The sequence below is a fragment of the Eutrigla gurnardus genome (genome assembly GCF_963514095.1).
Source record: "Eutrigla gurnardus genome assembly, chromosome: 13".
In the NCBI taxonomy this organism is placed as follows: domain Eukaryota; kingdom Metazoa; phylum Chordata; class Actinopteri; order Perciformes; family Triglidae; genus Eutrigla; species Eutrigla gurnardus.
In genome coordinates this window covers 5,587,586-5,605,475 of record NC_139936.1, presented here as the reverse complement: position 1 = coordinate 5,605,475, position 17,890 = coordinate 5,587,586, and the positions used below count along the sequence as shown (strand labels likewise).

At 45.1% G+C, this 17,890-nt stretch overlaps 2 protein-coding genes across 5 annotated transcripts in view; both read right to left on the bottom strand.

Annotated features, from left to right (window-relative positions):
* The window catches only part of mctp1a (multiple C2 domains, transmembrane 1a), a 455,748-nt gene that overhangs the window by 251,085 nt on the left and 186,773 nt on the right, over positions 1–17,890 (bottom strand). The gene's annotated exons all lie outside the window — the stretch shown is intronic.
* The window catches only part of kiaa0825 (KIAA0825 ortholog), a 102,622-nt gene that overhangs the window by 37,006 nt on the left and 47,726 nt on the right, over positions 1–17,890 (bottom strand). The window contains exon 23 of one of the 4 annotated variants that reach the window (XM_084025749.1): positions 17,815–17,890. This exon is cut by the window's right edge and continues 46 nt beyond it. The exons of the other annotated variants lie outside the window; for them this stretch is intronic. The gene's annotated coding sequence lies outside the window, so the exon portion shown is untranslated. Of the gene's footprint in view, positions 1–17,814 lie in introns of those variants that run through there. 4 annotated transcript variants of the gene reach the window in all.

The window sequence follows — 17,890 nt, the reverse complement described above, 5'->3', positions numbered from 1 at the left end:
TGACCCATGGTAATGACGCGCACACACACACACACACACACACACACACACACACACAGACACACGCACACACACACACACACACACACACACACAGTTAACATGGAAAAAAAAAAAGCCTGAGGCAGCTTGCAAGAATGAAGTAACAAAGCTGAGCAGGAATGGCAATTTCTTGGTGTTCTTAGTGCTTAGACTTAAAGTAATTGCCACATGTCTGTCATTGCAGACGAAGGCGAAAAAAAAAGAAAAAAAAGAAAATGTCTTCCTCAGCTGCTCCTCCTGCCTGTTTTGTTCGCCGCACTTGTGTAAAGTGGGAGAAAATAAGTGTCATTCAATGAATGCAGCTATTCTTCCCATGACAGCTTCATATCTGTGAGATGGGGGGAGGCCACCCCAAAATCCTCCTTTTCTACTGGTAACGCCTTTGACAGGGTGTAAAAAAAAAAAAAAAAAGAGAGACCCCACCTCTTTGTCCAAAGACGGTTGAGCACATGCACATATGCAGACGTGCACGCACACCTTCCTTTCGTCCCACGTCTAATACGTTTTTACACACCCACTCGACAATGCACATAATGCACAGAGAGCACGGGAGGGTGAATGGATGGCCTTTTTAACCCCGCTCAGCAAGTGTCCCTGTGTTAATACAGCTGATCAGATGGCTGAATGAGAGGCAGAGAGAGAGAGAGAGAGAGAGACAGGCAGAGAGCCCAGCAGAAGGACTTTGCTATATTTTTTCACAACTATACCCATCTGTCTGTCCGTCAATCAGCCTGACCCTGTCTCACACTTACTCTCAATATCCATCGCCCTCACTTTCATATGCAGCAGGCAAATGGGTCAGTTGCCATGGTAACAACTGAGAGGCCAGGGATCTTCTGGTCTATTAAGAAAAGTGGGGGAAGTCGTCCCCCCCCAATCCACATACACACTCATTTAACTGAACGGTGGAGTGGAGAGATGGCTTGTGGGATCGGTGATGATCGTGATAATGTGATAACATAATAAGCAAACTTAAATCGTAAGTTCGTTTAAAGCTATTTCTCTGTATGCAAAGTTTGGAAACTGTTCATTATGCAAAGCTGTGACCTTTTGACCTCCCAAGAGCCTGTAGTCACCTGACCACTCCAAAATAACAATCCATACAGGTTCATGTGCATGAAATTTGATGTTTTCAAGCTCTATTGGTTGAAGCAGGGCCCATCAAATACAACCTGGGAAGTAAGATGGCTCTTTGACATTACCTGAGATTAGTGTATATTGTACAATACTTGGTGGAGGAGAGAGAGAGAGAGGGAGAGACACCCCTGCGGCTCACACCCTGACGTGTATGTTACGCTCTATTAAATTAGCATGAGTCCAATATTAAAATAATAACATTTACCTCCACAATAAATGCTTTGGGTTCCAAAATCAATACCTCTACCCTGTAATGCCAAAATATCATTACAAATAATAAGAGCAAAGTTGTTGCATTATATTGAGCATTACAAAAAACTCAGAAGGGCATTCACGTATTATAGATTAAATAATTTCATTTGAAATGTCACAGATTCCCGTAAGAGTTAATAGAGTTGCATTGTTAATGTGATTTTTTTTTTTTTTTTTTGGTGGGGGGGGGACAAAACATTGGTACACAAGTATGTGTTTTCTCCATTTAAACACATTAAGTTAAATGTGTCTCTTCGAAACTGACAAAAAAATAAAGGAAATCCAAGGCAAACTGAGCAATTAAGCACAAGGTAAACCTTTGCTTAGCCAAACGAGGCATCCTTCATAAGCACAACCTAAGTACCTAAAGCAATAAAGACTCATATCTCTCTGCAGCCACAAAGCAAGCCTATTAGTGTACACTCCAAAAAAACACTCCACGCATCACATCGGAGAGAAGAAAATCATTGATTGAGGCGCACAAACGAATTAGTGAAATAAAAAGGGAGCTGGAGAGGAGTGATGATTGTATCATCTTTGGGTTGACAGAGTCGAGTCTAAAGGTGAGAACAGAATGATAGGGAACTATACAGCTGAATTGTGAAGGTCCCTGTCATGCCGTCTATGGCCTTATTGGATGAGCCACTCTCAAGGTACTCAGTCTCCATTCAGAGCATGAATCAATGGCTCCTGATTAGATTTGGGGGGGTTACTATGCTGTTTTTGTTTGTTGTGACATCTTCCCTCGCTTTGTGAGGTCTCTGAGCTCCCGCCTGACAAAGGCACCACCTCATTCGATGGGAGGAAGAGAGAAATCGGGAGACAGGAACTGGGGGAGGGGGGGGGGATCATTGAGAGGGGCCGTCAAGGCTGTTTCTTGTCGCTCCTTGTTGTGTTACAATCCGCCGAGCTGCTGTGTGCCGGCTTAAATGTTAGCATTTTATGCTTTCATGTATCAATCTTTGCGTGTTTTTGTGATCACGTGACACCAAAACATGGAGCGCAATTTTGTTAAATATGCATGTCTGGTCTAAAATGAAACCTGATTCATTTTTTGTGTCTTCTCCGTGTCTATTCCTGGAGGTTTCTGCTACTATTAGTCCACATTTTGTTCCTGCCACTCCTCCAGGAATTGGGAACTGAAACAAGAACATAACCCAAAAGAAAGACATCTGCAATTGATGATGCTTTCAAAGTTTCCAAGTATCCATTATGCTATAAAATGCATGTCAAAACGACATCCTGCCTCGTGTTTGATAGCTACTTCAGACGGCGAACATCCAAACTGGAATCTAAGTTGATTGAAAGCGTCTCACTCTTTCGCTGCATGAGCTCACATGTAAAGCTACTATGCAGTTCGCCGCATATTATAAAGTTAAAAAAAAAAAAAATCAGAAGTGAAGGAAATTTACAGTGAGAGATGTTTACCAGAAGCGAAGTCTGAGAAAATATCCCCCACTGCGTTGCAGCCAAGGCCGAGCCTCACAGCCATCTCCAGTAAACTGCCTATGTGATAAGGGGCTGAAAGAATCCGATAAGCTCTAAATCTAAACAGGGCCAAAGCATCTGACTTAATAATAAATGTGCCATGCTAAAAGGTTACTTGAACTGCCGAATTTAAATTTAATTGAGGCTGTGTGTTGAATAATTAATCTTTTTCCCAGGGAACACGGGGTGCACTGGACAGGCCAATGCTGAGAGCCCAGCGAGACACAGAGAGGGAGGGAGGGAGGGAGAGGCAAAGATGGAGGGAGCACAGCGAGTTGTTCTGCGCCAGCCCACGCCACCATCCCATGAACCCTGCCAGAGCACGACCCGCTACACAACACAGTCGGGGCATGATGTCATCCGCCACACCATCGCCCTGGTAACCAGCTTACGTGAGCGTGTTTGTGTGCAGAAGGGAATAAAGAAATCAACCTTTCAAACAACTGAGCACAAATAGGAGGGTGTGAAAAAGGGTAAAGCTAAAAAAAAAAAAAAAAGAGAGAGGAAGGAATCAAAGCGGACGCAAAAAAACAACAACAAAAAGAAGCAATATGAGATGATGGTCAGGATTTTTGTTGGTATTATTGTTGTTTGTTGGGGTACAAAGCAGATATAAAGAGGAGCATTTAACGTCTGTCTTTAATGTTTGTATCAGTTTGCCCCACTCCCGTTCTCCTCCTCCTCCTCCTCCTCCTCCTCTTCTCCTTCCTCTGTAGGTATTTCAGTTGGAGGCGTCTCCTTAGATCTGTGCCTTTTAATGCTGACTGCCGCAAATCTTTTGAGGCCGACTACAAAAGCAAGCTGGCAGTAAACTTTTCCCCCTGAAGGAGAAAGAAGAGGAGTGCTGTTTGGGATAGCTCCACTCTGGGGAATCTCCTCCCCGACACGGGGCTGATCTGAGGACGCCACTGCCCCTCTTCTGCCCCGACTCGCCCCAAACACACACACACACACACACACCTGCAACAGCAAAACAAAAAGCATATGTCTTTGGTGTGGCTTCGTGACGACAGATTCCATCCATGTAGATGAACAAGAAAAGGTGCTTTCATGTATGATTGTTGCATGTTTATGATGCGCCTTTCTGCATGCATTTTGCATATGTAAACACAATACTGTACATAATCGTGGGCTTTTATTGCAACAGTGCTGTCAGGCTGCCGACTGCCCCACCAGCAGCAGCAGTCCTGGAATTCTAGGTTTCTCCCCCCCCCCTCTCCATCTCTCTCTCTTCCTCCCATCAGCCCTCTCCGGGTATAAGGCAGCTCCCCTCCATTGTTGATCTGACTCTGGGCTCCACATTGCTGAGGTGGCGGATTGTGGCGGAGAGATGCCTCTGTCAGGAACGTGCTTATCCTCTCGCTCTAGCCACCCTCTTATACATAAAATATCAAACATCTGAGGGACAATATGCTGACCTGCTGTGACCTCCACACACTCGTACGCGCACAAAGGCGAACACACTCACCCGCACGCACGCACGCAAACACACACACACGCAGCCCAGAAAACAGAGACACACACGCGTGCACAGATGAATGCTGGCATACAGTGACACACACACACACACACACAGACGCTCAGAGAGCTGAAGTCGGCTCACATCCCCCACTCGTACGTGCTTTGACTTTTTTCCATCACCACTGCATCCCTCAGATGATGTATTTGCGACATCTGGCGGCGCTCGCTATATTCATGGGTAGAGAGATACAACGCGTGTAGGAGGGAGAGAGAGCGGCAGAGAGAGAGGAGAGAGAAAGAGCGGCGGTTGGCTGAGATGGCAGAGCGACTGAGGGGGGGGGGGGGGAAGAGCGGGGTAGAGCGAGGGAAAGGACCCCCAATCAGGGGGACGTAGACGGACGGAGTTGCCCGCCGTAAAAGCCGCGAGCACCTTGAATTTCCACAGCGAAAGGCTTGGGTACCCCCTAGTGGGCGCCCAGCGGCAATCTGGCCCTTTTTGGGGGGTGTCGGGTGAGGGGGGTGTGTGGTGGAGCGGCGGTGGGCTACCATGAATCCATAGGGGTCAGAGGTCAGCCTTCTTGAGTTGCAGTGACATCATGACAATGGGACACTTCTAGAGCCTCAGAAACACAAGCTGATCCATTCTGCTGAGGCGAAGGCATCAGGCCCCTCTTTTCCCACACATTCACAGCCTCAGCCAGACAGGGAGAGAGAGAGAGGGAGAGAGCAGAGGGGTGAATGTGTCGGCCTCACCCCCAGAACCCCCACCCTCCCTCCCCCATCTCTCTTTCTTTCTCTCCCTCTCTTTCTTTCAGGGGGCTAGATTAAAAGAGATGGCTTAATTCTGTCTAATTATCTACCCTTACCCTCTCCCTGCTCCCCCCCTCCCCCCTCTCTCTATATTTCAGTGTGTGGATCCTAATTAGCCGATGTGAATTGTATCTATTATACAAATAGAAATAATAAAAAAAAATGATATTCCACATTTGTACCACCACTATATAAGCTTGAAATGTTTTCTTCTCCCCACTGAGGTAGAAATAATCCAGCGGTGTAAGCCGTCTTTGCCGGTGGACCAATCAACACGATGATGCCATGACTGATGATATTCATCACACATTATCAAATTGCTCAGATAATTGCAAGACATAAGGGGAAAGCCTGGCGTAAACACCGAAAGGCCCCGTCGACTGAACCTACAGCGTTCTCGACATTAAAAAAAAAAAACGTGACTCATCACTCTAACTGCATTAGCAGCGACGATAAACAATACATTTATACTCGCACGTTCGTTTGCTTTATGTAATCGGCCACTGCTGCAATCTCTCTGTGCGTGTTTGTATGTGCACGTTACATAAGCAGAAATCACATTAATGAGATCATACACTGGTGTTGAAAGTCTAATTAGTTGCTGGGCTGAGGGTGAGAAAACTAGGCGAGGATCCTAGTGACTTCAACCATTGTTTCCTAATCCCCTCCACACATTCATAATTCATTCCATCATGGACGCCGATGATACAGCGCCGCTCGTTTTGTCTCTTTTTCTCTCCAGTCGGGACGCAATGGTTTTTCTTTTTTTTTTTCTCTCTTTCCTTCTTGCTGTGAGGTTTCACTGCGATCATAAAAAAAAATGTGCGAGCGATGGGATGTTCGCCTCGGGACCCCGGCTGTCGGGCCACTTTGACAGCTTCATTTGTGGCGTGGCTCTTTGATCCTTCCTGTCACTGATATCCAACGCCACTGAACATACATTTGCCCCCCAACCCAAATAAATAAATAAGTGCCGAACCGTGCGGTGCCAAGTAAGGCGAGGGGTTCTCGAGCTAGTCGGCTGTTTTGCTACATCTGCTGTGAACTAGCTCGCCTCCACACCCCCTCCACCTCCACCCCTTTGCTCTCCCTCCACTGTGGGGATACATCGACACCCCCAGGGCTGATCCCTTTGTAAATGCTCTCTGACACACACCCACCTTCCCACACTCAAACAAACACACACACACAACCCTGCACAGAAACAACATCACTCCCAACACTAACTCCCTTTTGCATATAGAGCATATTCCCAAAGTGCACCATTACCGCGTGGAAGAGCGGAGGAAAGAGAGAGTGTTGTTAAGATATGAAGAATGAGGTGCAACGCTAAACAACAGGAAAAATACAGATACACCTGGTACAATGTACGGGTTGAGGTTGCAACGCAGAGAGAAAACAGATAGCAGGAGGGAGAGCCGGAGGGGGAGTGATTATGATCGGTGCTGTCATGTCTGAGATGCTGAGATGACAGAGATATCAGCCATATCTGCTCTCAGTGATACAGATACAGACAGACAGATATCAGCCCACACTGGCCTCCCACTACATGGATGCAACCACCTCAAGAGAAAGTGATGAGCCAACTGAATCCAGGGCGCTTACTGTACCTCAAATGGTGCGTTCAGGTACTATTTCTTCACAAAAAAAAACTGTTCATGGATAGAAGACAAAACATAAACGCATTATCAACCTCCACCCTGAAAGCTACAAGCTCGTCCCTCCTCCTCACAAGAAAAAATGTTCCCCGTCACCAAAAGATTTCACTTTAATCGTACCAGGCAAAACACAAAGTTGCAGATACTCGTGATTTCCAGGATTCACGGTTGAACGAGGATGCGACGAGAGACGTGAAAGAGCAGACTGCGTAGTGAAACTCTGATGACTGACTCTCCCTTTGGCATCGTTTCTAAGTCGCTTCTCTGATGTGAAAGAACATGAGCCCAATTTGTCCCGCTGCAACCATCTGAACTTATCCGAGCACATATTTTAACTCCATAAAAAAAATGCTTCACTGGATACAGGTGCCTGCGACAAAATAATGCTGTTATTTCTCTTTCATTGGTGGTGCTGCGAGAGCTTCAAATATCCTCACAACTATTCAAAAACAGACATAGAAATACCTACAACACGCCGAGGAAAGACTGACTTTCAACCAAATCGTGCATCACAAATTCATAAGAAAGAATGTTTGTCTCCACTGTAATAACTTTCTTTGGCAAGGCTTTCCATACACTAGATATGGACATGGTGTACATATAGGAGAACCTCCTTGAAACGTCTTTCCTGTTGGCAGGCTGTGAGATTACCGCGGGCAGTTTGACCTCTCCGCCACGCATGTGGGCATCAAACCTACGGACCCTACAGATACAGTTGGCAGAGGTGGCGAGGCCTTCCAAGACAGAAAGGGATAACAAGAGAGAACTTTCACTCGCCGTGATTTCTGAAGGATGTAAGAATGTGTACGTGCGATTGTCGACAAGATAGAGTGCAGAAATAGAAAAAGACGAGAGCGGGAAAAAGCGACTCACCTTGAGAGAAATTGCGGATGAGGGGGTGGAGGGCACTGAGGCGCCTTTAAACTTCCGCTGCTTTGTCAGGTATGCATAAGTATTGGAGAGAGAGAGCTGGTGGTGTATGGAGAGCCCTGGGAGAGGCTCACCTTGAGGGGAAGAGAAAACCTCCAACATCCTTTATGAGTAATACGCAGAGAACGGATGGATACCAGTAAAGGTGCATATAGGAGAGTGGAGGAAAAAAAGGAAGGCCGCGGAGTGAGGCTCACCTTGAGCACGGTGAGGGGCAGAGGGAAGGTCTACCACACTGTGATAAGAAGGGCTCCTTCAAAGGTCTGGAGGAGGAACACTCAGACGGGGGGGCTCGGCAGGCCGGCTGATTGCAAGATACAGACCAAGGGTCACACTTCCGTCTCGATGAGGGCAGAGATACCGAAACACACGTACGCAAACGCTCTATACCCCTCTGACCGCCTCTTCATCATCACAAGTCAAACTGGAGATGAAGAGGAGACATATTACAAAACGGATGGAGTGATAGAGGGCCAGATAGGAGGAGACAGTTCAGGGAGGCTCGACAGTAATCTAAATGTCCTTTCCTGTGATTGTCATTGGCATTCTTGCAGACTGGCATGTAGCAGTACAATATGTCAAATAATACCACTCACCGTTCAGTCTGCTGGAAAGGGTAGACTTGTTTCCATAATGTCATAAGAGACAAAAACATCTAAAAAAGATGCTTCCAGCAAGCCGACGTCCTGCTATCCGAAGAATCCATCAAGATCACTAAATGTCTCCAGTGGCAAATTCAATCAAACAGACTGTTCTTAACAGTCATGACAAAGCAATACAGAGGAAAACAAAGATGGCGGGTTTTTTTGTTTTTTTTTGTAAATGAAGGAGAGAAAGAATTGATTCCCGCAATTCACCTCAGAGGAAAAATTCCAAAGCTTTTCTCTTTATGTTTCAATTTTTTTTTTCTTTCTTTCCCGCCTTCCCTCTTTCTTTGTCTTCTGTCAAAAACAACTTGGGCTAACATCGCAAGCTGTCACATCAAGGCCATCCCCTGCATCTTACAAAGAGGAGAATTCTGCAGTTGGTTGGAGCGGCAAAGCTCTCAGACACCCAACCATCGTTTACACACAGGAGGTGTAAAGACGGAGGAAAGAAAAGGCTTTTTTTTTCTTCCTCTATTTGAACCAGAGTTTGTGCCCTGAGGACAAACCCATTATAGCACAGCAAAGGAAGTTTTCTATGCAATAACTGAACAAATAGATACGGATGAAATGCTTAGGGTAGCGGGAGATCTACATTCCAACCTTTTAAGCTATTTAAAAACAATGTCATAATTCTAAGTGTTTCTAAAGTGGATTTTTTTTCCCTCCCTCCAGAATGATTACTGACACGTGATTGTCGTGTGTCGCGTGCAGCGCGGTAAATACGACTCGCTTCACCGACCGACTCCGAACGTATACGACGTAGCAGCAACATGCTCACAACCCAATGCTATAACAGAGTCTTTCATCATGTCTGAGTGGACACATATACACACACACACACACATATACACACACACACACACACACACACGCTTTCAACACCAGCAGAGGCTTTCAACTATTAACATCATAGAAGCCGGATAAGTGTGCCCCCTCTTTGCAACAACCACTGGGGAGGTGAAAGGCCTTGTAGTCAACATGCTGAAAGACTACTCAGTGATCAAAGCCTCAGAAAAACATGACCCATGATGGTTTCTCTGAGAAGATAGGAGAGGGGGGGGGGGGATGAGTCGGAGCAGGTAAAAGCATAAAGAGTTGAAAGAAACAGAGAGTAAAAATCTGTAAAGGTGTGTGTGTGTGTGTGTTGGAGGGGGGCAAAGAGTGGGAGGCAAGGGGGATGGAGAGTGCAAGCACACACTTACCATTCGCCATTCATAAACATCCTACCTGGACTCCATATTTACAGTTTGCTTAGTTTACAATTAGAGCATGGCATGAATAACTCCTTCTGAATAGATTGTAAAGTCAAGACTACTTGGAACGTGTTAAGAATGTCCTTCTGAACGTTTAGTTCGGACTTGCTTTTGTGCTTCCATCGAACACAGATTCCACACGGGTCAAATATGTGGCTAACTGTTGAGTTTTGGCACAAAAGCATAGCATAATGTAAACACTCGGTGAAAATGATGGCACGCAAGAGAGAAAGCCAGTTTGACGTGCTCAACTAGAAGCATTTATTGCGGCATGGTGCAATGGTTTTCGGGCACAATGCCCTATAATAAGCTTCATCCCCGTCACTCATTCAGAGCAATGGCGAGATGGAGAGTGATTCTCATACTTCTAATACCAGTGGATGCTTTAATCAGATACCCGACCTCTAACTGTAGGCTTGAATATGGATGTGGTGAAGGTATGTATGAGCAGGACATGCATGTATGGATGAAAGAGGATGCTGATGATGAGCCAGTAGAGGAGGAGGAGGAGGAGTAGAGAGGAGAGGATGAAAACAGAGGGTTGATACCTGCTGGAGTGTTCGCCCCGGCTGTCTATAGATTTGTCAAGACAAGTGTCGAGACAAGTGCACCTCTGTGCTTACCTGTAATGGCACGGGGGCAGGAGGGCGGGACAGGCTATCTCAATTCAGCAAAAGCGTGTCTGAGTACGTCTAAGTGTGTGTGTGTGTGTGTGTGTGTGTGTGTGTGTGTGTGTGTGACTGTCGAGACAAGAAAAAGAAAGAGAGAGAACGCGACGAAGAAAAAAGTGGAAACAAGTGTAGAGAGAGCTCCTGGACGAAAAGGTGGAGGCGCAGGCTACGAAAGATGACTGCATTAGAATATGAATCCAGGGCCTCGGGCACTCTCGGCACTTAAAGAGCCCCTAAAGTCAAGTGTCAACTATTATGTGTCATCAGTGGTGACACAGGGTCGCAGAGCAGGATGGGTGAGGTCAGCGACGGCGCTCGCCCTCTCTCTCTGCATGCACCATTAAACAGTCCCACAGTGTGCAGGAAAAAAGGACCGGCTGTCATTCGGGTGGAATGGAGGCTTGGCGGTGATGAGAACATCTATGCAGCTTTTCTTTTTTTTAACACAGGATTCCCTTGTACTTGATGAGACGCTTGCCTCTGATATTCAATTAGGCGAACAGAGTCAATATTTGCATACACACATTCAGCTAATGGTTCGCTATTTTACATAATATGCGACATGTGCATTAAAGGCGGTAACGTTTACAGATGTACCTCATTTCCTCCGATTAACTATCAAACAGGTACAAATAAATAAATAAAAAAACGCAGAGGCAACACGCTGAATGTATAAAATGCTTCAGTTGTTTGCTGCTAAACCAGCTCTGTAATTACCTGAAGGATGTTTTAATTGTCGCATGTTCTACTCTTAATATTACTCAACGCTTTAGCAGCCCTGCAAGTGAGATTGATTGGATAAATCAGTCGGAATTATGGGAAAACAGGAGGCCTGCCAATCAGCGATGTGTGTGAGTGTGTGTGTGTGTGTGTGTGTGTGTGTGTGTGTGTGTGTGTGGGGCTGGGGACGTGCCAGCGCGTGAGCACATGTACATGTTTGTTCGGATGTGTGCATATCAATGCGTGTGTGTGTGTGTGTGTGTGTGTGTGTGAATATATAGGGCTGACAGCTGGGCTTGTTCAAAAGGCTTACCGAGCATTCTGCCTGTTTGGGAAGCAACAAGCGCGCAGTCTATCTGAACAGGGATCTAAAACCTGTGTCAACAGCATAGTACAACTGGTGTAAACAGCCACTGAGTAAACATGCTATCACCCACATACCGATGGAGAAGCAGCTCCCATATACATTTTTAGTGGAATATGCTGCGGTTTTAGAGATATATTTTGGTCAAAGGTCAAAAAGAACTAAATTCATAGGCAGTATTTTGTGTTTTTTATGCTGTTGTGTGTTTGTTCCCCTGTGCTAAGTGCTGGTATCACACACATGCCGTGTGTGTGTGTGTGTGTGTGTGTATAACATGCGTGTCAGTCCATCAGCATGTCGGCGTCACAGCCCTTCACTAAGTCCCAGATTAACAGTGACAGGCAGAGATCCCTCTAATTATCTCTTCCTGGACCACATGCAAATGGCAGAGTGGCGCGGAGAGCGCTGATTGGCTGGGGCAATCCCAGGCGCCGCCGACAGGCTAATGAGCCTGGCGACAGGATGCAACCTTGTGATGTACCACCAAAACAAACCGTCACACAGGAAGACGTAATGTTTTAGGCGTTTTCAGAGAGGAACTTCCCCCGAAAGCCTTGATCAGAAACTTAATTGACCTCGGGGTGGTCACTAAACTATGCAATGGTGTATCGTCACACACACATATGCAAATTAACATCTACACATATCACCACTATGACTGTATGACTATGCAGCACAGCTCTTCTTGACTGCAGTATTGACTCGGTTCTTCCTTTTTTTTTTTCTCCAATTCAACATTGGTTTTACAGTCTAATCCTTCAACAAACTCATCAAACAAACATTCTGCGAGCTGGAAGCTTAACTTAGTGTCACCTCCCGAGGGTCTGAATAAAGATGGCACACGGAACAGAATAGGAAGGAGATGATGGACTGGAACAGACGGTCACAGTCTGGCTCTTGACAATGGACTGCTGTAGTCAGCTAAAAAGTCAACTCAGTAAATCAGCAGGAAACATGGCAACGGTGTCAAACAGTCCATCGTGTCTTGAACCGAGTCCCGGTTCATTTTAACTGGTTGACAAAACTGGTTCCAGGGGCGAAATATGGAATTAGTTTTGCTGACAGAGCTGACAAAAACAAATGCCCAATGGACGGACTAGACTTTCCAAGCAAAAGTTTTGTACGGACTTCCCAAAAATCTGTTATGGTGACAAAATACCTGAAGATAACAAGTGTGGCAACTTAGTAAAGCACCTCACAGGACAACTTCTGTTATGAATATATAATACAATATAAAATGCTATGTTTTATGTGCATTTTTGAGATAATAATAGCTATTAAAACAGGGCTCATAATGGCAGCCCATAATTCCACTCAATGTAATGCGGCAAGTTTGCATTTTCTTGAGACACACATCATTTGAAGTGGGCTGTATGAGCGATGACAGACATGGATCTCCATTTACGTCACTAACATCAACAGGAACTGTCTTTCAGTTTTTGCTTCTAGAAAACAAACAAAAAAAGGTGTTAACAGGCCATAAAGTTGCTGAGTCATACCTCGTGTCATACCGTACACAAACCTGATTTAAATAGTCGCTCATAAGGTTCATGTAGCAAAAGAAAAAAAAAAGTGAATTTGCAAGAGAGTAGTTCAGCTTTGTGAGGCTCCAACTGGTGTCATAAATTGTGGCATCGCAACAACAGAAATTCCTCCGCTCCAGCGCCATTACTCATACCGAAGACAAAAGCTTCCTCCTGACACGCGGAGCACCGTCTTTATATTTGTACCATTAAAGCACCCCAGTGTATTTGGGCAGCCTTGGGACTTGCCATTTTTAATCAGGAACGGGTGGCTTTGTTTTGTCCCCGTTCCATCCAGCATCCCTCTCCATCCTCTGAGGGCTTTGCAGCAGATTAAGTGGTATTTTCATTTTTTTTTTTTTTTTTTGCTCCGGTGTTACACGCTCTCTCTCTCTCCAACTGTTTATCCATCCAAAGTTCGGAGTCGGGAACAATCACAGGGGTTGCCATTTATCTCGCGAAATGATCTGAAATCACAATATCTGTGGAAAAAAAAAAGGAGGTCAGGTGAAACTGCGGAAAGTTCACAATACACGAGGGATAACCAGATAATCCCGTTGGAAAGCTTGCCTCGTGGCATTGAGCTCTATGCACCGACAATCCTGTCAGCGAACACAGCGATATTATTGTAACTATTGTTAACAATTGTAACCAATTTAAACCCTTTGGGAGGGGGAGATTGCAGCAGTGGAGTGGTTGAAATATGAAATGTGATATAACAAGCAGAAATAGACGGGAGGAAAACTCATTTACTCATGACTGCATATCCATGGAGGAGGGGGGGGGGAATTAAACTCCTGAATGCTCTGTGAAAATGAAAGGTGAAAATGTTCTCACTTGTGTCAGCACATATACTCAGAGTTGGACACGGTGAAGAGGATGTCATAGGGGAAGGAATCAGGGCTCCTCAACAGGGGGTCCGTGACCCCTAGGGGGTCGCAGAGTTACTGCAGGGGGTCACACGAAATTATTTGATACCATAAATAAAATATATTTTTTAAATCTTCCTATTCATTCAATGTTCTGTAAATATATGAATCTGTCAACAATTATTATTTTAAACATACATCATTACAAATTATTTTTATACATGACAATATAAGCTGCACTACACATTATAATAATAACTGGAATTTATCATTATTGACCGGTTTAATAAACAACACAATATTATACGACATGTAAAAGGAGTCCCTCCACTGTGCCACTATATGCCTACAGTAGGTGTCCTTGACTTAGAAAACTTTGAAGACCTCTGAATTAGGGTTTATTTAGGCTACAAGAAAATCTGGATAGCCGAAGATATTGTTCAACTGAAAGTGCAGAGAACGTTGCGCCGTGCGGCGATGACTGATGCCTCGTGTCTCTGGAACGGTTTGACCATGACCACTCTCTGAGAAGATAGATTTGCCTCAACCTTCCAGATCGTTTTTAGAGGGACAAGACAAATATTTCAGATGTATCACGCCGAGACATCACGCTGGAGGTGAGAGGAGGTAAAGGGAGGCTGAGAGATAAATACAACAGTGGGGAGAAGGGGGGAGACAGAGAGAGAGAGAGAGAGAGGTGGGGGAGTAAAAGTGCGGCTGGCCTGCCTGCCTGCCTGCCTGCCTGGCTGACAGTTGACTCTGTTGGATGTGACTTTCACAGTCTGCTGCCGGTTTGTGTGGAAGCCATCACATCTGTGACTGGCCGTTTGATTAATGAGCCTCTCAGCTTGTCTGTGCAGTTTGAGGAGGGGCCACGGCCTTATCCCAGGCATCACTGATTTATTCGCCTTTGGAGCAACCCTCCAAAATATCACACACACTGGAAATATAAGAGCCGAGCCGTTCACACACATGCGGGCGGACACATGTACGCCCTCCGTGATGTGCGTACAGTGCGGCCTAAAAAAAACCAGACCCGCGCGGCTCGTCCCCGCTCCTCCACCACCTGCTTACGGCTAATGAAAACCTCAATGTGTCAGCGCTGTCCAGGGGTAGCGAAAGACAAAACACACCATGTATAACCAAGTAGACAAAAGATGTATTCTGTCTCCACCAAACACAAACTCCCACCGCTGGCTGTCAGTCAGCGGAGGGGGGGGACGCACAAGGGGATCGACGAGAGAAGAAAGAAGCCCCCTTCCTCAATGACACATCACACTCTCCTGATTTTCAAAAAAAGTGACAAGTCTTTTGAATTTCTGGCCTCGCAAGATGGAGAGCCTGATGATGGCTTGAGAGTGTTTTTTTTCTTCTTCTTGTGTCTTTGGCGGCGGCAGCCATGAAATGTCACTCTGGCTAACCTTGAAGCTCTTTTTTTCCCCCCTCCCGTGTTGTTTAATGCTTCCCAAGTCTAGGGCAACCAACTGCTCAGAACGCTACGCTAACACCGCCCTTTAGTCAGACAAATGATTCCAGGATTACTTCCAGGTACATAAATGCGCATTAGTGTGTGCATACACTTACACAGGCACACACACACACACACACAAAGCCCCAACAACCACGACAACACACTCCCTCATTCCCCGAAGCGTAAAAGTAAGACCATTAATCCAGACACACTGAGATCCAGCTTCTCCCCAGGTTGATCAGCGTCCGTGGAAAGAAGACGAACATTCTGACATATTTGTTTTTATTTTATTCCCCGAGAAAAAAAAAAAAGGCCCGCCATATGGCGGAGCCCGGGAACAGATGGCTATTGCCCACTTCCTGAAAGCACAAGCGTCTATCGCTGCAATTTAAGGAGCCGCTCAAGCAAGAGAATGCCACAGACTGGCATTTTTCCACAAACTGCTATTGTTATAGACCTGAGGGGTAACGGCAACAATGAGACAATGCAGGAGAAATGTTTTAGTGTTCAGTAGTTACAGTGTAGCTTACCATATTAAGCTACCAAAATCCATGGGTCAATGTTTGCTCGTACTCTCTGACTGTCAACGTGTGAAATTAAATTGGTGCTTAGATGGTGGCGGTAAAAAATAGCAATAGATCTAACTTTACCTCGCCAACGTATGATATCTGGGTGTGGGAGACGGTACCCGGAGCGCCGGCCCGGCATCGTAGATGTAAACACGAATGTCCTTGGACGATATTAGGTGCCTTATGATGGAGTGGAGGAGCCGCCCTGTGACACGTCAAACTTCATCTCTCATACTTGGCTACCTCGTATCAACCGGGTCAGAGGACCTTTCTCTGACGTACAGACACACGGAAAGCGTCTCAAAAAGTCACCTTGGCAACAGGACGGTTAAAATGTGACTTTTGTCCGCGGCAGTATGTTGCACTTCTTTTTCCAAAAGAGTTTGTTCCATTCTCCTTGGATGGAAAAGAAAAATGAGGGAGAAGAGGACAGTTCACGAAGGCCTTTGTAACAGAAATAAGAAAGGGTCAACATCGCAACCTACAGCATATATTCTCTGTTGTGTACGAAAAGTAAAGCTGTGAAAGAGGATTCCAAAGTGTAACCAAGGACAAAGCATACGACTCCTCCATAGATCCCAGTTGAAGAGAAGCTCTTGCGTATTGAATCAGTTGGCAGTCCGACTCGACGCTTCTACAGTAAAACAAACGACGGCTCATCATTTCAATGAGTGAGGCAACGTGGACGCATTTCAATCCATAGATCATAAAAATTAACACGGACCCCTTGGTGGGTAATTTGTTCAAGGTGAAACGTCAAGCGCAGATTTAACCTGGGTATCAAATGTCATTGATTCTGGCATTTCAAAAAAAAACGAAGCTTGCTTTAAAGCTGCTATAGACTCATTATAAAGGAACTGAGTGAATACACTAAGGATGGTTGGTATACAGTAAATCTGTAATGTTGTCCTGCTGAGTGCTGCCAAGGACCTTGATGATTGAATACTGCATGATGTGGTATTTCTGCAGTATTCCTCTTTCATAAGTCACCTCTACAGTATAATGAATCATAGGTTCTCTAAGTCAATGTTTCCCAAACCTTTTCCCAAGGGACCCCTTTTCTATCATTGAGGAAACTGATGACCTCTGATACTGTGACATATTTTATGGACATTTCACATTACATTCAATTCAAACTGACACACTGGCCAAAATAGTGAATGCAAAGATATGCAGGAAATTTGTGAAAATTAAATGATTTTGAGCAGATAAGAGGTTCATTTTCCTAATATTTTAAACTTTAAACTTTTGATACATTTCTTTGTATTATGTTTGTTTTTGTTTCATTAACTTATTCTTTTTTGACAAGGCTGGACGAGGTTGTTTAGCATACAGAAATACACAAGCTTTGCTTGTGTATAATTGGTTAAAAATACACATTTTATTAAATGTCTATTTAGCTTTATTCTCTCTCAGTAAGGTTCAGAACCCCCAAATTGGTGAGGGCTAAGCTTAATTATTTAAGTCTAGAAAAAAATAAGATTATTATTATGGAAATAAATGTGTAAGATGCAAGGAAACAGTAAATCCAAAACCAAAATTATAATTAAGAGTATTTCAATGTAGATACAATTACAGATTCTTCCAATGTGGGTAACACTAGGCTGGGAGACTCAGTCTGGCTTCCAGTCAACCAGTTATCCTCCCAGTCAGTCAGTCAGTCCATCATCTATCCATCAATCCACCTTCGAGACCTGCCATTCATCAAAAGAGGCTAACAGGCTAGTCAGCCTCCTAGCCATTCAGTCAAATCCCTTTCAGCCTGTCATGAATTCCCCTAAACTACTCACTAATCACTGCTTCCTGTCGTGCATCCATTGCACCAACCAGTCAGTACCTATAACCAACGCCTTCCAACCACTTAGTCTACCATTTAACCCGCCAACAAGCAGGCTAAAAAGAAAAAAGTTAGCTCACCCACAAGTCGTCCATCTATCCGGCAAAACTTCCAGCCTGCCAGGAAAGCCAGGTCATCCAGTCAGCCAGTCAACCCTGGGGGTCCCGGGCTCGTATTAATCAGTGTGG